The sequence below is a fragment of the Bos taurus genome, chromosome 8, assembly GCF_002263795.3.
Source record: "Bos taurus isolate L1 Dominette 01449 registration number 42190680 breed Hereford chromosome 8, ARS-UCD2.0, whole genome shotgun sequence".
Classification (NCBI taxonomy): Eukaryota; Metazoa; Chordata; class Mammalia; order Artiodactyla; family Bovidae; genus Bos; species Bos taurus.
This window is the reverse complement of record NC_037335.1, coordinates 38,110,835-38,132,813: the sequence shown is the minus strand read 5'-3', so window position 1 is coordinate 38,132,813 and position 21,979 is coordinate 38,110,835. Positions and strand designations below refer to the sequence as shown.

General features: G+C 39.5%; 1 protein-coding gene across 10 annotated transcripts in view; it reads left to right on the top strand.

The window, feature by feature from the left end:
- The window catches only part of KDM4C (lysine demethylase 4C), a 409,700-nt gene that overhangs the window by 9,101 nt on the left and 378,620 nt on the right, over positions 1–21,979 (top strand). Inside the window, exon 1 of one of the 10 annotated variants that reach the window (XM_059889433.1) lies at positions 4,585–4,692. The exons of the other annotated variants lie outside the window; for them this stretch is intronic. The gene's annotated coding sequence lies outside the window, so the exon portion shown is untranslated. Of the gene's footprint in view, positions 1–4,584; positions 4,693–21,979 lie in introns of those variants that run through there. 10 annotated transcript variants of the gene reach the window in all.

Sequence of the window (21,979 nt, the reverse complement as noted above, 5' to 3'; positions counted from 1 at the left end):
ACAGTATTCTTGCCTGGGAAATCCCATGGACAGAGGACCTGGTGGGTTACAGTCCATGGGGTTACAGAGAGTCAGACACAACTTAGCGACTAAATAATACAAGCATATATGCATATGTATATCTTTTAATACAAATGGTAGGATCTATACTTATTTTTCTTTTCATTTAACTGTGTACCTTGGATGTGACCATCCCCTCCCACCTGGTTTTATTAAGATATGATTGACATAGAGCACTGTATAAATTTAAGGTGTACAGCATAATGATTTGACTTAACATACATCATGAAACAATTACAACTGTAAGTTTAGTGAACATCCGTCATTTCATATTGATACAACATTAAAGAGATAGAAAAAGAATTTTCCCTGTGGTGTGACTCTTAGAATTTACTCTCTTATCAACTTTCTTATAGAATGTATATCAGTGTTAATTATCTTTATCATGTTGTATGTAATATCCCTAGTACTTATTTATCTTGTAACTGGAAACTTGTACCTTTTGACTATTTTCATCTAATTTCCCCTATCCATCCCCTTGGGAGAGATTTTAAAAACATGAATGTATATGTTATTGTTCAGTTGCCTGCTGCTGCTGCTAAGTCGCTTCAGTCGTGTCTGACTCCGTGCAACCCCATAGACAGCAGCCCACCAGGCTCCCCCGTCCCTGGGTTTCTCCAGGCAAGAACACTGGAGTGGGTTGCCATTTCCTTCTCCAATGCATGAAAGTGAAAAGTGAAAGTGAAGTTGCTCAGTTGTGTCCGACTCTTTGGGACCCCATAGACTGCAGCACACCAGGCCTCCCTGTTCCTCACCATCTCCTAAAGTTTGCCCAAGTTCATGTCCATTGCATTGGTGATTCCATCCAGCCATCTCATCCTCTGATGCCCTCTTGTCCTTCTGCCCTCAATCTTTCCCAGCATCAGGAACTTTTCCAGTGAGTTGGCTGTTGGCATCAGATGACCAAAATACTGGAGCTTCAGCTTCAGCATCAGTCCTTCCAGTGAGAGTATTCAGTGTTGATTTCCTTTAAGATTTACTGGTTTGATCTCCTTGCTGTCCAAGGGACTCTTAGAAGTCTTCTCCAGCTCTGCAGTTCGAAGACATCAATTCTTTGGTGTTCTGTCTTTATGGTCCAGCTCTCACAAACGTACGTGACCACTGGGAATACCACAGCCTTGACTATATGGACCTTTGTTGGCAGAGTAATGTTTCTGCGTTTCAACACACTGTCTGGGTTTGTCATGGCTTTCCTGCTAAGAAGCAATTGTCTTCTGATTTCATGGCTACAGTCACCATCTGTGATGATTTTAGAGCCCAAGAAGAAGAAATCTGTCACTACTTCCACCTTTTCTCCTTCTATGAATATGTATAGAGCTTCTTTTTCAAAATGATTATACAATATTGCATTGTATAATGATAATTGTATATATGATAATTTATTTAACCAGTGCAGTATTGAAAGTCATTTAGGTTCTTATACAATGATCTATTTATGTACCATTACCTCCGTTTAAAAAAAAAAAACTTATTTGTTTGACTGTGTTGGGTCTTAGTTACATCATGCAGGATCTTTCCTTGTGGTGCATGAACTCTAGATGTGGCTTGCAGGCTTAATTACCCTTTGGCATGTGGGATCTTAATTCCCGGAGCAAGGATTGAACTTGTGTCCCCTCCATTACAAGGCAGATTCTTAACCACTGGACCACCAGGGAAGTCCCACATCAATGTTTTAATTGTCATAGCTTTATAATATGTATATATATAAAAGAGTCAGATTTTACAGAACATTTTTAAAAATTAATTTTATTTCTTTATTTATGGCTGCACTGGTCTTTGTTGCTGCTCAGACTTTTCTCTAGTTTTGACAAGTGGGGCTGTTCTCTGACTGAGGTGCTCAGGGTTCTCATTGTGGTGGCTTCTCTTGTGTAAGAATTGATGCTTTTGAATTTTGTTGCTGGAGAAGGCTCTTGAGCGTCCCTTGGACTTCAAGGAGATCAGACCAGTTAGTCCTAAAGGAAATCAACCCTGAATATTCATTGGAAGAACTGATGCTGAAGCTGAATATCCAACACTTTGGCCACCTGATGTGAAGAGCTGACTCATTGGGAAAGACCCTGGTGCTGGGAAAGATGGAAGGCAAAAGGAGAAGAGGGCGGCAGAGGATGAGAGGGTTGGATAGCATCCCTAAGTCAATGGACATGAGTTTGAGCAAACTCTGGGAGATAGTGAAGGACAGGGAAGTCTGGCGTGTTGCAGCCCATGCAGTGGCAAAGAGTTGGACATGATTTAGCCATTAAACAACAAAATTACCCATTTTAGCCTTGTGTCTTAAGGATTTTAAAGCTTATCCCCCCCACCCCCTGCATTGCGATCAGGAACAGTTTAAGTAACATTGGGTTATGTTTCTTAAAAATTGAGCATAATTCTGTGAAAACATCTGGGCTTGGTGTTGCAGATTTATTCTTAATTTAGTGGGCTTTGTTTGTTTGTTTTTGTGGTAGCAGGAGAGCTGAGTAAAGACATCAGTTATGTTTCAGGTCTGAGTCTGGGGTAGACTAAATGTGCAATCATTGTACCTACTTGCTGTTGGGTTTTAGGATAGGGATTTTTATTTCTGAGCCTTAGTCTCACAATTTCACAGAAAACTTTAAAGAATGGAAATGAGATACTGTATGTAAAAAGCACAGTAAAGAACCAAAAAATGCAGGGCTTTTTTGATTTTTCCTTTTAAAGGTTCATTTTAATAAGACAGTTGTATTTTAAGAGTTGTCAGTGAGCATAGTTCTCGGTCTCATACTGTTGAGAAGCAGATAGACTGCCTCCCCTGAAAGACCAGGCAAATGGAGAAAGACTGGGTACATGGAGACATTTGTTTTGCTGTTAAACAACAAAAATTATGAGTCCAACAACCAAAGGTGGCCCAGCTGAAGTTCTTTTTTTGTGAACATTAATGAAGGTTTGGCCTTATTTATTTATTAAGCCATATTTTATAATCAGTAAGAAGCATTGGGTAGCAGATTATGATTTTTTTCTTTGTGCTTGTATCATGATTGTGTTTATTATAATTTAAAGATTTGTTATCTTGAAAATTAAACTCATCTAAGACACATGGGAAATATTTTTAGATGCATTTGCATGTCAAGGCAGCCCTGTACTGGTATCAAGATTAAGAGAATAAATGATTGATAAATATCTGGGCAAGGTACTGTGCCAAACCTGGCGTGGAGGATGACGATCTAGCAAATCCTTCTCCATAGCGGTTGATCTTTCAGATGGGAGTTGCTCCAAAATGTGCAGATTACCATAACTCTTTACAGTAGTGTTTCTTTCGCTCATTAACAAATGAAACAAGCAAGGACCATCAGGCTACTGTTTCTGATGTTTTCCAAACTGTTCTCCTCCCACCCCCAGTATAGCCGATATTGCGTGTGGCTTATGTGATTGTGAATCTTACGGACTGTAATTTCAAAGTTTGCATATGAATATATTTTCAAAAGTTTGCATATAGATATGTTCTCACAAGAGTTTAAAATTTGACTTTCATTTTAATATTTGAAACTAAGAACGTAAGAGTAATTTACATGGCGTCCGATGAGTCCTTTTCATAGGCAGTCTCAGATGTAAAGATTACTCGGGCTTCACTGAAGAGTTGGCAGCAACATGTGTTTTACCCTGTGTGTCAACCAGGCTCTGGGATCTGGGCTGGGGCATTGTGGAGGGTGGTGAGGGGCTGGCTGACCTGCTGGCCTGCAGAGGGCGCCAAGAAGCCACAGCAGGTGTGTGGGTCCTGGGCACCTCTGGCCCTTCCTCTCAAGTGGCCCCTCCTCCCTAAGTTCCCCGAGGAAGACAATCCAAGCCTAGTCAGCTTTTAGTTAGAGCTCACAATCACATGAAATACAAGTTTTAGAAACTATTGAAATCTCTTAAACAGTTATGCTTGTCAATCCTTGTCACCCTGCTGCATAATAATAGAGATTTAGAAAGTACATCAAGTTTCTAAATTCTTCTTACTCATAGGAGAACAATCCTTTTTTCCCCTTTCAAGCAGAAATATTGGTTGGCATTGATCGCCTAATTTTGGGGGTTTGTCAGGACCCAAATTTTAGTGTAATTTTCCTAAAAATTGGAATTAACAGAGAATTAAGGTTTTTCCCTTAATTCATATGTGTTGAAAATTGCTCAGAATTTCTGTTTAGCCTTTTTCATGTCACAGATCTCTCATAATCAGATAGAAGGTCAAGTTTCTATGTTTTAAAAATGGTTTTTCTCCTTAGAAATTTTAAAGCACTTTCGTTCCATGTTTAAAGGTTTTATTGATATGCTGATAAGAGATTACTTTGGCTTCAAATTAAAAATAGGTTTGTAAGGAGAGTCCAACAGTAAAGAAAACATTGGTCACTTAATATTTTCTAAATTCTTAAGATAAATTTAATGCTACAATGATACTTTCTTTGTCTTGTGATCAGTTTATCATGTACTTTCCTATTGAAAGAATTTAATTTTTTGCTTTCTTCTAAAAGAGTATTTAGTACCAAGTCTGCATTTATTGAATATATTTACTGATTTTTTTCCTTTTCTTTGTCTTCTCTGTACCTTTGACAAATTGAATCATAAAATCTGATGACACTTTCCTGCACTGCAGTATAAGAAACTGCTGGCTTTTATGAAACACTGCAAACTACTTCCTAGGTAAACAGATTTCTTACTTTGAATTACTGCTGTTTGTAAACTTTCTTTTCCCTTGTCATGATACATTTATGTCAAAATTTCTTACCAGATTAAAGGGTATTAATACGTGTATACCTCTCATAACTAGAAAATTCTTGAATGTTAGCTGCCTCTGCTGTTAACAGTGCAGTTTTCCACTTCTGCTTGTCGCATATTTGGGCATTGCTGAGAGGAATCTTAAGATGACTTTGTGGTCTGCTTCCATTAATTGTTCTATAGTGGATATGCTTCTTTCAGTAGTCAGTGCTTGTGTTTTGCATTTTCGAGATTGCTCTCTTATTTTACCTATCTAACATAAAGTTTTTTCTTTCTTCCTTATTATCTCCAGGTCCTTGAAGTTAAATAATTTAAGCAGGCAAATTCTTTGACTAATCTTATTTAGCTATAGAAACAGTTGTCTCTTGAATGGATGGGGTCGCAAAGAGTCGGACACGACTGAGTGACTGAACTGAACTGAATCTTATTTAGCTATAGAAAGAGTTGTCTTTTGAATGAATAAATGAATGATTTAGGAGGGATAGTTGGAAAAGTCTGAAAATCTGTGTGCTTTAGAGGAAAATAATGAGATTACTTATCTTAAATGTCAAACTAAAGAATTGGAAATTAAAGTGGTTTGCCAATTTAATTTCTGATTCCAATCGAATTACTTTGATTTGGAAGCCATTTTTACTGAGAGAATGGTTTGTTAAGAATGTTGTCTTTGAAAGTTTCATTCATCTAGGTGGAAAGGTGGGACTCTAGTAGAGTTAAAAGCTTAGAAATCAGGAAAGTACATAAGAACTTCAACTTGAGTAAGCTACTCAATTTTTATTAATGTAAATGAGCAATCCTTTCCATCCCTCCTCTCTTTTCCCTCTCTCACATATAACACTGGGCTCATGAAGGATCATAGAGATCATTAGTTTATTGATCCCCAGATTTGAAAAATAAGCTGGGCTGACATAGGCTTGTCACCTTTTAATTTTATGAAATAAAAATTATCAAAGAAAACTTACTATAAATTACTGTTCAGAAAAACACCAGCAAAGCAAAAAGAATGTTCTTCAAGAATAAAAAGTGTAACTTTATGAAAAATCAAAGCACTTTCATTCCTCAGAACTACTGCCCACTAGTGTTTAGGGACACTGAACTTGTTTAATTTCTAAAGTTTAAGGGTTACCAAGGCTAAACATTAACAGAGATGAAGTGCTTATACCTCTGGGTATAGATGGAAGCACAGCTCAGTCCAGTTGTGTGGCCACGATCTTGTCCAGTGGTTCTTAACTACTTTTTAGTCATGTGTGATGTATTTTGAGAGTGATGGGATCCTCATCTTGGAAGAAAAAATGGACAAAAACAGTGTTAGGACTGAAAAGAATACTACACTATAGATGAGTCCATTAAAAACTTCTGCTAATACATTCGAGTGCACAGTTTTCCAGAAAAATATAAATGCTGAAATAAATTCAAGTTATACCATTTAAGAGTTTTTATTCTGTAGTTACATGTCTTACCACAAAGAAATATCAGGTTCAGATGGCTTTTCTAGCTAGTTCTACTAAGTATTTAAATAATACTTAATTTCAGCCCTCAGAAACTCATAGTTTCCCTCTTTCAGGAACACATCCTAACTCATTTTTTCAGGCTAACAGGTCTTCCTACCAGCACCTAGACAGGGACAGTTTGAATAAGGAAAATTACTAGCCTCACTTATGAAGATAGATAATATTAAATATATTATTAACATAAATAATTCCACAGTGTGCCATTCTGACAATACTTCATCATTAGATCAGGCGCATTCCAGAAATACAGGTTGGCTCAACATTAAAGTATTAATCTCAATCGTAAATAAAGGAGAAAACCCATCATAATAGATGTAGAAAAACTATTTGATAGAGTTCTTTTAAAAGCAAATGAGCCCCACCCAGATAAAATTAAAAAAAAAAAAACTAGAGAAAGCGATAGAGCAGAACTTTTCTTTTTTTTTTTATTAGCTGGCATATATTTTATTATTGTTGTTACTATGAAGACTGTGCTAAGGCTCATAAAATAACATTTCAATTTTCAATTATTCTTAAAAAAAAATTCCTGCAGCAAAACATTGCCATCTCTACTGCAGATGAAAAAAGTGCTAACCCATTAACGGGTACCTATACATAGTAAACATTCTGAAGAGGAACGGTTAGAAGCATTCCCTTTATAATAAGACATTTCACTGCCACTCCTCTTTAGCACTAGGGTGTCTCAGGTCAGTAAGATGAGAAAGAGAAATAAAAGGAATAAGTATTGTGAAGGAAACAAGGAAAAAACTACTATTCTCAGATAGTTTTCACATGATCTATATAGAATCATAATCTATAGGCACATTTTCAGAAGTGAGATTATTGGCAAGGTAGTCATATGTGAAATCATTAAAAAGTTAATAACACAAACTGGGGCTGTAACAATAACAATCTAGAGGGGTGGGATGGGGACGGAGGTTGGAGAGAGGTTCAAGAGGGAGGGGCCATTGTATATCTATGGCTGATTCATGGTGATATTTGGCAGAAACCAATACAGTACTGTAAAGCAATTCTCCTTCAATTAAAAGTAAATAAATTAATGACCCCCCAAAAAAGTTAATGGCATTTTTATTTACCAGCAACAAAAGAAAAAATATACCAAAATGAGAAATGTATTTAAAACATGTTCAGATGTTTAAATATAAAATGAAGTGACTGTACTCTTCAAAAATGACAATGTCATTGAAGACAAAGACACACTCTGGAAATATTCCAGATTTAGGGATACTAAAGAGACATGGCAGCTACACGCAATACCTAATCCTAGACTGAATTCCCTACTGGAGGGGGAAAAATGCTATAAGGGATGTTTTTGGGTCACTTGACAAAATTGGAACACAGAAATTAGACATAAGTATTATATCTTTGTTAAACTTATTGGAGTTGAGAACTGTTGTATCTGTGTGTAAGAGAAGACTTCGATTCTCAGGAAATGCACACTGAAGTTTTAAGGTGTAAAGGGTCATGATGTATTAGATTACTTTCAATTAACTCAGAAAAAATGCATATATTTGTGAGTGTGTGGAGAGAAAGAGAACATAAATTTATAAAGCAAACAGGGTAAAATACTGATTTAATGAATCTGACTTAAGTGTATACAGGGCTTCCACATCCCCCACCCCTTCTTGTAAATTTGGAATTACCTCTAAAGCAGAAGTTAAAGAAATAGTGTTGAGAGAATAAGTATGAGAATAAATCCACAGAGCTTTGTGTTTTTCATTAATTCAAATTAAGTTTTCACATTGATAGGACTTTTTCCTAAGTCAGGGATGGAGGGCTTGGCACTATGGAAGGGACAAGGGAAAGGGTTGTTTAGCCGTAAGGAGGGACTTTGACAGGTTTTGACCTTGCTTGATTTTTATGTCTGTATTATAAAGGCACAGAGTGATTTTTTTTTTTTCCTCCCCAAAGTTATTGTTTTTATTTTAGTTAAGGATGTAAATCAGGAATAAAAATACAGCTATTATTTTATTTCTACTTAAAGCATAAATATACATTCATTTACTTGTCTTTTGTTGTAGGGTAAATCCTTTTCTTTGAGTAAAGGTTCAGTTCAGTTCAGTTCAGTCGCTCAGTCGTGTCTGACTCTTTGCGACCCCAGAATCACAGCACGTCAGGCCTCCCTGTCCATCACCAACTCCTGGAGTTCACTCAAATTCATGTCCATTGAGTCGGTGATGCCATCCAGCCATCTCATCCTCTGTCATCCCCTTTTCCTCCTGCCTCCAATCCCTCCCAGCATCAGGGTCTTTTCCAGTGAGTCAACTCTTCGCATAAGGTGGCCAAGGTAGAGTCCTGCATTTACTCATTTGCATAAACTGTACACTCCCAACACAGCTTGTACCACTTTCACTTTCTGGGTTTTTTTTTTTTTAAATAAGTGAAAGTTAAGACACTTGAAATAATATAAGTTACAATCTGTCTAGATTTTACAAATTCCTTTACCTTCTAACCTTTTACTGTTAACAGTTCTCACTTTTCTTTTGACATTCCTTTTTTTGTTTGTTTTTAAAAATTATCTTTATTGGCTCTTTCCAAAATATTCAACTTAAATTTTGTAGAAACAATATCATTTTTGTATATCTATTAAAATAATATTTAATCACATCACACAATGGCACAGTTTGCATAAACTGGGTTGGGAATAAGCACTGTTGATTGCTAAGTCTCTGGGGTCGCACAGAGTCGGACACGACTGAAGTGACTTAGCAACTTAGCAGCAGCAAGTATGCCTTTTAGTTGATATTTAGAATAGATATAGTCTACAAGTCTTGCCTGTGTTGTTGTGGGCAGCAGTGGTGTTTTTTGCAGACACTGCATAATATTTGGTGAATTGGTTAAGCCAAAGGCTATTGAGAGTTTCTACTGTGGAAGACCAGTAAGAGTGAGTAGCTGTAGTGGCTGGCTAGTTTGTTAAATGGCTCAGTAATTTTACTCAACAGTGCAAAATGAATTTTGAGTAATTTGAGTTAATTTCTTTTAAGATACAGAACTGATTATTACATAGGATTACTGGCAGAAGGCAAATAGGTATGCATAAAACTTTCATTTGATTTATATCTAATATTTTTATACCATGTTTCTTTCCCAGTTACCATTCTTAGGTTATATTTGATGATTTTATCAGTCATGATTCAATTACAGTGGACACGTTCTTGGTTAACTTAAGCAGAAAGAAATGTGATACTGGAGTTGTTAAAGGTTGGCGAACAGGTTATTGGCTGGAACCCCAGGGACTTAATCTTCTGGGATGTCTCATAAAACACCCTTGCTGGTGGGGTCATCTTAGGAACTGCCATTTTTGCCACAAACAGAAAACTGAAGAATCAGGGTACAGGATCACAGCACCTGAGGTCTGAGAGGCAGGAAGTTGCTGCTGCATCTGTTTGTCTCATGGAATCACCATTCAAGTCATGCCAGAGCTGTTAGATCCAGACTACCTGCGCTAAATCTGATCGAGAAAGAAGGATGCCTTGTGGGTTTCCATCTATTTCCCTTTGCTGCTCAGTTCTGAATTCAAGTGTCTTAATACTGAAAGAATTTAAATCATATCTGGAGTGCCTATTGCAGTGCCTCTTGAAGATGGAGACTCTTCAGGCATTTCCCCTATGACATATTTTGCTTTGGTGATCAGGCCTGATTTCTTCCCTTTCTTTTATCCCCACCTCAAATCAGTCAATCTCTCTCTCTCTCTGCTTCCCCTGACCTTCCTCCCCTGCTCTCTGCTCATCTTCTTTCTGTCATTCTCTGTTAATGCCAAGGGAGGACAGTCGCTGCCACAGCCCTCATGGCTTCCTCTGTTTCCCAGTTCTGAGTTCTGGGGAAGAGGTTGAGCTAGTTAGGGTCAGTTGTAGTCTGGAGGATTGGCTGCCTGGCTCACTCATAGGTGGGAGAAATTCTTGAGGGGAAAGGAGGAGGATGGTTTCCATGGGCTGGGGGTAGATAAGGGCTTTTTCTGAATGATCTAATTAAAAGGGGTTAGGTACAGACAGTTCTCATTGTTTGTGGTAGTTATGTTAAAAGTCACTGTGAATACTGAATTAGTGAATTCTGAACCGTTGCTCCTAGGGGAAATCTAAGATAGAATTCTGTGTCTCTAATCTCAGTGCTTGTCAACTGGTCAGTTTATCACCTTGTTTTGTGTGCGATTTATTTAAAGACACCTTCTTTAATATATAAGTATTCATTCATTAACAATGAACTCATGCCAACAGTGTAACTGATGGCTGAATGAAGCTATGTAATATGTATTTTCATCATAAGGCACATCCTAACTTTCTTGGACTTAGAAAATTGTGCTTGGGGACTATTTTAAGTAGCTAGATCACCAGTAAGAAGCACAAAAATATAAAAAACACTGGCTATAAATAGGCTGCAAAAAGGATTGTTCACAATATGGGAGCTGAAACAAGAAGGCAAAGCATTGCCCCATTTGACCTCAGCTGGGAGAACATATTCACATATGGGTGATTCGCATATTTCACCACTTAGTTCATGTCTGTGAATGGCCATAGGAGTGCCACAATCATTGATTTGGAGGTTAAAATTTTAGCAAATAGGTGAATTTGCAAATGCAGAATGCAGGACGAATGAGGGTTGAGTATAGATTTGGAGTGGGAATCAGGAGAGCATTAAAAAAAATGTCATTGCTAGTTGGTGGGGAATGTTGGCAGAAAAGACTTCATAATGCAGTCTGCACTTGAGATAAACTTTGAAAGAGATTATAATCAGAAAGCCAACCAAGGAGAGGCCGAGGAAATAGCATAGTAGTTATGAATGCGATAATAGAATTTTAAATAAGGCTCAGATCACAGCCTCAGCTCTTACTATGGGACTTTGGGCAAGCATTTTAATTTCCATCATTGGTGGAATAGAGATAGTTGTGATCACTCAATGGAGTTAACTTTGGGGTTGAAATAAGGAGAGTGCACATTAATACACGATGCAGATGTCTGCTCACAGGAAGTCCTCAGTCATGTCATACAGGAGACACTTTTCTGTATATAGTGCAGCAGAGGAGGGAAATGGCCTGGCACCTGTGGGACCTTTAGAATGAAGCAAAGGGTTCAAGTAGGCTAAATGGCTCTTTGAGGCTGTGGGAGAAGGCAGTAGCTGGATCATTGGAAGTAGTTTTCATGCTGAAATGATTCTGAGCTATTAAAATGTTTAAAATAATGATGGCACGATCAGTTTCATTCTTAGCAAGTTTGTCCTGTATTTTTATAGTGTATAGAGGAGAACTGAGGGGTAAATCAGCAGAGACTCTTGGAGTAGTTTAGGAAAAAAGGGACCAAAATTTGACTTAGGATACTAACACAGGGAATGGAGATTAGAGAACTGACATGAAAGATCAGATAGTTTAAGAAGTCCAATAGACAACAGTTGGCATCCATATAGAAGTGGAGAATGAGGGAGGGATGGCTCCTTGGATTCTGATGTCATTGCAGTGGAGGGTAGGGCTTGTGTACCCTGATAAAGGTTGGATCCACCTGTTCTTGTACTAAAGGTTCTCCTGATGCTCTGTGTATCCCTTTTATTGCAGTACCCAGCCTGTGGTATTTTAACCACTTGTATTCCTTTTTACACATAAGCTCTTTGAAGATTATTAGCACTGGTCACTGTTGGTGACCAAAAACTATAGATGGATTGAATGAACGATGATGAAGACTATGGGATAGAGAAGCAAATTTTGGAGGAAAGATTCTTTTTTATCTCTGTTAAGTTTTAGATTCAGTTTTGTGTCCCTGTTGAGTGTGAGAATCATCTCTGAATGGCTATGCCCAGGAGCCACTTTGATTTACTGAGCTTGGATTCAGGGAAGAGAGGTTCTTGCTGTGTATTTCTGAGGCATTGGTATGGGCAGCTGAGGCCGTGTGCACGCGCTCATCCCTAGTGTCTGTCTGGTGGAGAGGGAAGACAACCACAGAAGGAACCTTGCAGTCTATCAGTTATGAGGAGTTTGGCCGAAGAAGAGCATAGAAAGGAGTTCCAGAAAGTGAAGTGACCATAAAAGAGTGAAAAGGGGTTGGTATATGTCGCACCATACCCAGAAGCTGTGGCAGGAGAGGACTTGTCCAGTTTTAAAGACTGCAGAGAGGCTGCTAAGAGGACTAAAAACAACATTCTGGAAGTGGCAATTGTAAAGTCACTGGTCACTCTTTCCAGAATGATTTCAATGTACTAGTGGATGAAGATGTCACATCGCAGTGGGACTGAAGGTTGAATAGATGAATCGGACAAAATGAGTGTAGGCTATTTTCTGCTGGGTTTAATTTGTGAGGGTTGGGGAAAGAATGCTGAAGGTTGTAGCTGAGATCTGTGTAGGAGGGGCCATGGTGTACAGGGAGCCTTTAAAAATTACATGGAAGAGATTTGAGCATGGTTGTGGGCAGTGGTGAAGAAGCTAATAGAAGAGATTGAATAGGTTGGTTTTTGCTTGGTTTTTGTTTTTCTGAAGCCAACATCTCTGCCTACTGTCGCCTGGCAGTATGGTATTGTATTTTGTAACTTTGAATCCCCATTTACAGTGCTATAGGGGAGCTAGTGTTTTCTCATTTAAATGATGGGGAAGCAGGCCTAGCTTTTAAGTAAATTTCTTGATGGAGGATGTGTGTGCAAGGAATTAGAATCTGGCTGGTTTGACTCTAAGGTCTGGCCTTGCTTCTTGGTTGCCTTTTAAGTGAAGACAGTCACAATTTGAAAGAAACATCCAAAATGATTTAGTTCAACTCCCATTGTTATGGTAATTTTTATAAGACGCCATTTTCTTTGGTTAAGATTTCCACTGTGATGTCTGTTTAGCTGAATTGTTAGAAGGCAGAGAAACTGTCCCTTGTTACAGTAAACTTTTGTTTAGTCTGGGTGCTTCCACCTAAGGATTTGGACATGGCCAAATTTGCAGCCATGAAATTAAAAGACACTTACTCCTTGGAAGGAAAGTTATGACCAACCTAGATAGCATATTCAAAAACAGAGCCATTACTTTGCCAACAAAGATCCGTCTAGTCAAGGCTATGGTTTTTCCAGTAGTCATGTATGGATGTGAGAATTGGACTGTGAAGAAAGCTGAGCACCGAAGAATTGATGCTTTTGAACTGTGGTGTTGGAGAAGACTCTTGAGAGTCCCTTGGACTGCAAGGAGATCCAACCAGTCCATTCTAAAGGAGATCAGTCCTGGGTGTTCTTTGGAAGGAATGATGCTAAAGCTGAAACTCCAGTACATTGGCCACCTCATGCGAAGAGTTGACTCATTGGAAAAGACTCTGATGCTGGGAGGCATTGAGGGCAGGAGGAAAAGGGAACGACAGAAGATGAGATGGCTGGATGGCATCACTGACTCGATGGCCGTGAGTTTGAGTGAACTCCGGGAGATGGTGATGGACAGGCAGGCCTGGCGTGATGCAATTCATGGGGTTGCAAAGAGTTGGACATGACTGAGCGACTGAACTGAACTGAAATTAATCAACATGGTTCTTGGTCATTGTATTCTTAGCGATGACTGGAAACTTTATCCCAAGGGAAAAGGATAATAGGATTTCTAACAATTAGGTTGTTACTATGTTGCACAAGCTGTAACTGAATGGAAGTTTGCCTCCCTTCTCCCATCCATTTTCTAATAATTGCCTACTTAGTGGAATATGATTGGTGGGTGATGAAGGGACTCATACTCGGTCATCAGACACTGTATAAGTTGAAAGTTACAGGACAGTCAGAAAAAGTGCAAGTACTAAATATAAAAAAAGTGCTGTTTTCTAATTATGCCTTTTAAAAGAGGAATTTTCTAAGATATGTTCTGGTTTATAACAGAGCAGAATGTGTGCATTCTGTAAACATACAAAAGACCCTTTTTGTTCCAGTTGGGCTATTTCTCTTTTAATCCTATTTTTTACCCCCTTAATTCCATCATTCTATTGCTTTTCTATTGAATATCTGGTGACCAATATAGTTGATGCATACAGGTTTTTAAAAAAATTGTTAGGTTAATTAATGGTTTTTGTCGTGTTTTAATTTTTATTGGGGTTTAATTGATTTACAGTGTTGTATTAGTTTCAGGTATACAGCAAAGTGAATCTGATATACACATACATATGTCCACTCTTTGTTAGATTCTTTTCCCATATAGGTCATTATAGAGTATTGAGCAGAGTTCCCTGTGCTATGCAATAGGTCCTTATTAGTTATCTGTTCATACATAGTAGTATAGTGTATATGTATCAATCTCAATCTTCCAATTTATCCCTACCCCTGTAACCATAACTTTGTTTCCTACATCTGTAACTATTTGGTTTAAACCAAAATAAGTTAATTTTAGCCTTTTTAAAGATTCCACATATAAGTGATATTATGTGATATTTGTCTTTCTCTGTCTTTTTACTTTACTCAGTGTGAGAATCTCTAGGTCCATTCCTCTGTTGATGGACGTTTAGGTTGCTTCCATGTCCTGACTATCGTAAATAATAGTTGCATACAGTTTTTTTTCTTTTTAATTTTGTTAGGCTGCGCCGAATCTTGGTTGTGACTTGCAGGATCTTTAGTTGTGGCATGTGAACTCATAGTTGCAGCGTGTGGGATCTAGTTCCCTGACCAGGGATCAAGTCCGGGCCACCTGTGTTGGGAACATGGTGTCTTAGGCACTAGATCACCAGGGAAGTCCTTAGATGCATATAGTTTTAATTCATATCCGTCATGTCTTTTTAATGCTCTAACAGGCCCCTGTTCCCACCCCTGTCGCCACCCCTCCTCCCACATTAATTAGCTTTTGGAATATAGACTATCCCACATTCAGTGTTTGACATATTGCTTTCTTACAGTAGTGTTTAGTTTGTTCCACTAGCCCCTGTATTTCCTGACCACTGGTAGTTAGATTTAATAGCTCAGTTTAGATTCAGATTTATTTTTAGGGAAGTATGATTAATAGGTAATGTTGTGTTTTCCATTGCTTCTGTCATGTATACTTAGTCCACCGATTGTTAGGTTGATTCCTTCATTATAAAGCTTCCTGTTGTCACCTCTTGGTTTTAACATCTGTTGGTGATGTTTCCTTAAATTCATTACTAGGAATTAAAAAAAAAAAAGGTAAATGGTGATCATAGAATTCTGTTATTTTTTTCTACTTTTATTTATTGAAATTTTTCTATAAAGAACTTTCTACTATCAATTCTTTCCTTACCTTATGTAGGGGCAGAGAAAGTTTCCCTTCTTCCTATCTAGCTTCTTTGTTCTAATAATTAATTGACATAAGACAGATTAATGAGAGAAAAGCAATTTTGAAAAATAATAGATTTAATTTTGTAGGTACAGGAACCCCAAAGATAAGAGATCCAGGGGCAATTTGGGCAGTTGGGGCTTAAATGAAGCTTGAGCTAAGGGATGGAATCGGGGCCTCGGGCTTCAAAGGGGAGGAGGGTAAATCACCAGATGAGAAGAAGAGCAGATGTTTGATAAGCAGATGTTTGCCCAGTTGTACGGATAGGTTTTTCAGATAAACTTTTCTCTCTGATAATAGCTCTCTTTCTGGTCCAGGCTCCCTAACTAAATTCTTCAGGTAGGTAAGGGAGAGGTAGAAGTTTTTCTTGAGTCTGCTGGGTCTTGATTGCCTTCAGCTCAAAATAATTCACATACCAAAGAGATACATTTTGAGGTCACAGATTCTCCTCCTCATCAAAAATATCATTTGTTCAGGAAAGACAAGGACTTGATTCTTCCTTTTATTTTAAACCTTTGGAGTATTACGTTGAATGGTGATTGATTCTTTTTTTAATAAAGGAATAATATAGACTTACACATTTACAAATATTTTATAGTTTGTTTATTTCACTGTAGATTCATGATTTCTTTATTTGGTTAATTATGTTATTGTTTCTCAGTCGCTAAGTGTGTCTGACTCCTTGCGACCCCATGGACTCCAGCATGCCAGGCTTCCCTGTCCTTCACTTTCCACTTTGTTCCGGAGTTGTTCAAATTCATGTCCATTGAGTCAGTGACGCTATCTAACCATCTCATCCTGTAATGGTTGCTTATGGTCCATTATTGTCGTTTATTTTGATGGCTCACTTGCCTCCAGATTTAGTCAGTGGAAGCCCCTTCAAGTTGACTTTTCTGTCCTTTTGCCATGTTCCCATCATTTTTTGAGTATTTCTACTTTCTAGCAAGGAAGATATTCCAAGCCTACCTTGTAGTTTTTTTCCCACTTGTCTTGGAATCAGACTTTTATCCAAGAAGCCCTGGTTCCTTTTAGTGGAGAATGGTAATATTTAGCATTAGTCAGCTAGGGCTGCTGTAACAAATGACCACAAACTTACGTGGCTCAAAATAAGATTTATTCACTCACAGTTCTGGAGGCTAGAGGGCCAAAATCAAGGTGTCAGAAGGGCCACACGTTCTTTAAAGGATCTGGGAAGAATCTTTCTCATTTCATATTGTGCTTGCTGGCATCTCTTGATTTGCAGTTGCATGACTCCATCTGTCTTCATCTTTACATGGTGTTCTTCCCTCTGGACCTGTCTCCTCCCCTTTTGTAAGGAGACACCAGTCATACTGGACTTGGGTCCCCCCTAATAGAATATGACCTTATCTTAACTTGATTATATGTATAAAAGACCCAGTTTCCAAATAAGGTCGCATTCACAGGTATTGGGGGTTAGTTTTCGACTTGTCTTTTGGGGGATACAGTTCATCTGATAACAGTGTCTGACCAAGGTTGTCTGCAAACAAAAGCTTACATGGCTCCCTGTGGGCTCGAGTTGGTGAACTGCCATGGTGGGACTGAAAGGCCAGACTTCCAGCTGCCTCAGGTGGTGCCTGTGCCCTGCCTTTCTCCAGCCTGGCTCACAGGGGCCAGAGTAGAGCAGAGAGGTAGCACCTGCCCTGTCCAGGCCTTGGCTGCTCAATTTCTTTTTAAAGTCTCACTGTAGGAAAGGAGAAGGGAGGACTGGAAAGTATGGCCTCCAGGGTTTGGGCAGGTCCTCGTAAGGAACCAAGGGGAGGCTGGAATACAGGTCTCTTCAGACACTAATACAGCTGGTAGTTGTCTCTTGGTTCCTTTTCTTTCTAGCCTAAGGCATTATCTGCTTAATTAGTGAGGACTGAGCAACTTTACTTTCACTTTTCACTTTCCTGCATTGGAGAAGGAAATGGCAACCCACTCCAGTGTTCTTGCCTGGAGAATCCCAGGGACGGGGGAGCCTGGTGGGCTGCCATCTATGGGGTCACACAGGGTCGGACACGACTGAAGCGACTTAGCAGCAGCTGTGTCTCCCAGGGGGTGGTGCTTTATAGTAGATCCTCAAGTGTTCTCTTCATTGTAGACCAGTTCTATGGCAGGCATTGTCTAAGAAACTAGTACTCGTGGTGAGAGCCATTGGTTTTTACGCTTTTCATAGTAATTGTTTCAACAACAGGACACAAGTCAGAAATAAAGGTGTATATTTCGAAAGCAATATGGGCTACAGATTGACATTTAGCAGGAAAACATCAGCCTTAGTTTCTTTTTTTATTACTAAATACAGATATGAGAATGAGGAGAGTGGATGTTAAGGTAAAATTTTTCAGGAAAGAGGCTTGGGCCAATTATGTAAGTATGAATTAGTGTTGCTGCTGCTGCTGCTGCTGCTGCTAAGTCGCTTCAGTTGTGTCCGACTCTGTGCGACCCCATAGACGGCAGCCCACCAGGCTCCCCCGTCCCTGGGATTCTCCAGGCAAGAACACTGGAGTGGGTTGCCATTTCCTTCTCCAATGCAGGAAAGTGAAAAGTGAAAGTGAAGTTGCTCAGTCGTGTCCGACTCCTAGCGACCCCATGGACTGCAGCCCACCAGGCTCCTCTGTCTGTGGGATTTTCTAGGCAAAAGTACTGGAGTGGGGTGCCATTGCCTTCTCCGATGAATTAGTGTTAGAGTTGTTTTTTACTTGATGAGAAAGATCTTTATTTCATTAAAAAAGCTCTTAGGGTACTTAGTATAAATATGATTATTTGGTTTGATTGGTCTTCAAAACATTGAAGGCCAGCTTTGTAGAAGCAAAATAACAAAGTTACCATCACAGATACTGTAGTCACTCACTTTGGGGACTCAGTCTCTATAGAGATGTAGCATTAAAAAAAAAATGACTATTGCATCACCTTCAGCAGAAAATCATAGAGATGTTTTTGTAAAATATAAGTCATTCTCCAACTAGGAAGCATTATTGCAAGAGCATTTTAAATCTTTTCTGCTTGGCTCAGAGAAATAAAGGTAAAAGAGAAGAGGGGCTGGAAACATATGATCAATAATATCATGATTTGATTAATAACATTGATTAATAATAACATGATTTAGTTCTAGCAACATTAATAAGTTTAATAATTATAAAGATGGATTAGAAAAAACTCAAGGAACAGAATATTTATAAACTAACTTTTAAGATTAACGAATGTATGTAGGCAATCCCAAAATCAAATGAAAATGGTTATACATGTCCAAAAATGATCAATATCACTAGTAATCAAAGAAATGAAACTTAGCACCAGACTTTTTTAACTGTCGTATTAGTAAAAATTTGGGTGGTGAGATTAACGTTAAATCTTAAAATACTTTAATGTTTTTAAGTTTGTCACATTGTATATTAACTCTATAGATTGAAAAGGTCTAAATGTAAGCTGACTGGGTCTTTTGTATATGTATGTGATTTAGAGGTAGAACTAGTTTTGTGTAATCAGGAGTAGTGACATTAGAAGGAAGCAAAGTTTATGTCACAGTCCAGTTAGCAAACTAGGTCAAGGAGGAGGTTTAATTCTGATTGTTACAAACTTGCTGCACATCTTAACAGTCTCATTGCTTCAGTTTCTTGTCAGAGTCCTTCTGTCAAGAATCCTGACTCCTCTGTTTCTTACGTCACAAGTTTTGTTCGGAATAGGTCTGCAATCTGACCACTCCTCACTGCCCAGCCCTGGTCCAAGTTTGCCTGGGTTCGTGTAAATTGTCTCCATGCTTCCAACCTTGTCCTTTTTTGATACGACAGCCAGACTCACCTCTCTGCTTAACATCCTCCAGAGCAGTTATCTTAGAAAGCAGTGTTCTCTTCTTGGTGGGAAATGCATGTTAGAGTATCCAGAACATGAGGTACGAGAAGGGGAAGAAGCTAAAGATTACTTCTCATCTCACTCATAGTAAACACCAAACTCCTTTTCTCCCCTCTCACGCTTGCCCCCACCGCCTCTCTTACCATCTTCTTCTTTCCTTACCACACTTCTTCTTCTTCTTTAAAAAAAAAAATATTTATTTATTTGGCTGCATAGGAGTCTTAATTGTGACATGCAGGATCTTTAGTTGTAGCATGTAGTTTCCTGACCAGAGATTGAACCCTGGTCCCCCTCCACTGGGAGTGTGGAGTCTTAGCCATTGGACCACCAGGGGAGTCTCACCACACTACTTCTTGCTGTTCTTTAAAGAGCCCAAGAGGCTTCTTACACTTGCCTCAGCCTTAAATGCTCTTCTTCCAGATATCTCATGGTTTATTCCCTCCTTCAGGCCTCTGAAAGGCTTCCCTTGCCCACCCCGTGTGAAGCAGCTACCTCTTCTGGTTTATGTCTTCATAGCACTATTACTTACTTATCATCCGTTTCTCCCCTCTACTGCTGCTAGTGTTTTGTTTCATTCCGTCTTGAATGTCTGCCCACCAGCCAGGCACTGCTAAGTGCCTGATTGAATGATCAGTTCAGTGGTGATTCAGTGATCATACCTAGTTGAATGATCAGTTGAATTTCCAGTTTCTTCTTTAGCATTTTCTCAAGCCCTTTGCCTAGAGAAACGGGCAGGGCCACCCTTGTTCTTCATCTGTGGGAAAGTAAGGCTGCCTTCCAAGTGCCAGATGTTTCTACAGAGGTGCTGTAGGGGCTTCTCCTTTCTCACTGCTCAGATTTTTATATTCTATTACTCTTTTTTTAAATTTAATTTAATTTTATTTTTATTATTATTATTTTTACTTTACAATATTGTATTGGTTTTGCCATACATCAACATGCATCCGCCATGGTTGTACACGTGTTCCCCATCCTGAACACCCCTCCAACCTCCTTCCCCATACCATCCCTCTGGGTCATCCCAGTGCACCAGCCCTAAGATTCCTGTATCCTGCCAGTTAAATGATTTCTGTTTTCTAAGTAACTTTTCCACATTAGGGACCAATGCTTTCCTTTTTGCCACATTTGGTATCATTTAGTGTCAGCAGCAATGTAAATCCTTTAGTAACATGTTGACATTTATTCCATCATTCAGTTAGCAAATAGTTATTGCAGCAGATGTTACGAGCCAGGCCAGGTACCAGACTAAACGCCAGGGCTTAAAGAGATGGAGAACCTGCCTTCCCCTTGAGGAGCTTGGAGTTCAGTGTGTGGTTGCAGGTGCCATTGGGACAGGCAGCTGATGTAAGAGGAATGCAGAGAGGGAGGTCCAGACACACAGGGTGGCTCACCTAGGCCTGCCTCAGAGGGTTGGGAATCTCAGCAGTGAACAGGAGTTTGCCAGGTGAGGAAACAGGTAAACACTGCTCCAACAGGAGGGAATAATTTGGGCAAGGGCATAGAGAGCTGTACTTGTTTAGAGAAGCACCAATCCCTGAGTCTTACTGAAGCATACAGTAAAATATTAGCCTTCCCAAGTGGCTACAGAGCAGGTAAAGAACCCTCCCGCTTACGCAGGAGATGGCAGGTTTGATCCCTGGGTCGAGAATATCCCCTGGAGAAGGGCATGGCAACCCACTCCATATGTGTCTGGAAAAGCCCCTGGGCAGAGGAACCCAGCAGGCTACATGGGACTGCATGTAGCCCATGTAGGCTGCAAAGAGTCAGACGTGACTGAAGTGACTTAGCACACACGCACTGTATAATGCAGGCTGTGATGGTGGACATGGCCATGATAGTTCTTGCAAGGGCCCTGATCTGGATGCTTCTGAAAGGCTCTATGTATCCTATGTAGAGGTGGGACTTGGATCCTGCAGCCCAGGGATTTGGGCCTGTGCACCTGAAGGGACGGGGCTGGTGAGGCGGCCTGAAAGTGAAGTGAAGTCGCTCAGTTGTGTCCAGCCCTTTGTGACCCCATGGACTTAAGCTTGCCAGGCTCCTCTGTCCATGGGATTCTTCAGGCAAGAATACTGGAAGGGTTGCCATTTCATTTCAGGTGAGGTGGCCTGGAAGGCTTTTAAATTGCATGCCTCCTTCCTGGGGCAGGGGGAATACAGGATATTTTCTGTTTGGTATTAATACATCTCCATGCACATTATTTTCTAGTTTAGAATATAAATTCCTGGAGGGTGACAGGGTTTAATTCTGGAGTAGCTCATTTCGCTCACATACACTTTATGAGATAGAGGCTGATTTAAATCTTCAGTGCATGGAGATAATGTAGCCCTCAACTGTTATAACCTCCTATCTCCTTGCATGCTTCCCCTCTATCTACTGCATCCCTCATTTCCCACCTTCTCTTTTTGTCAGGCAAATTGAATTTATTATTAAAAAAATGAGAAAAGGAAAGTTTTGTTCTGAGAGGATTAGGTGTTTGAGCTGTCAGATGCCAGGTGCTGTAGGTGGGATGTGCGGGACTCCTTCCTGAGGCATGCGTGCCCATGCTCCTCATCACGGCACGTGGTGGGCACATGGTGTTCCCTTGCCCGACACACAGGTGTTCAGTAGATGTTTGTGGAAGGAATCACCCTGTTCTTTGACAGCAGGATTA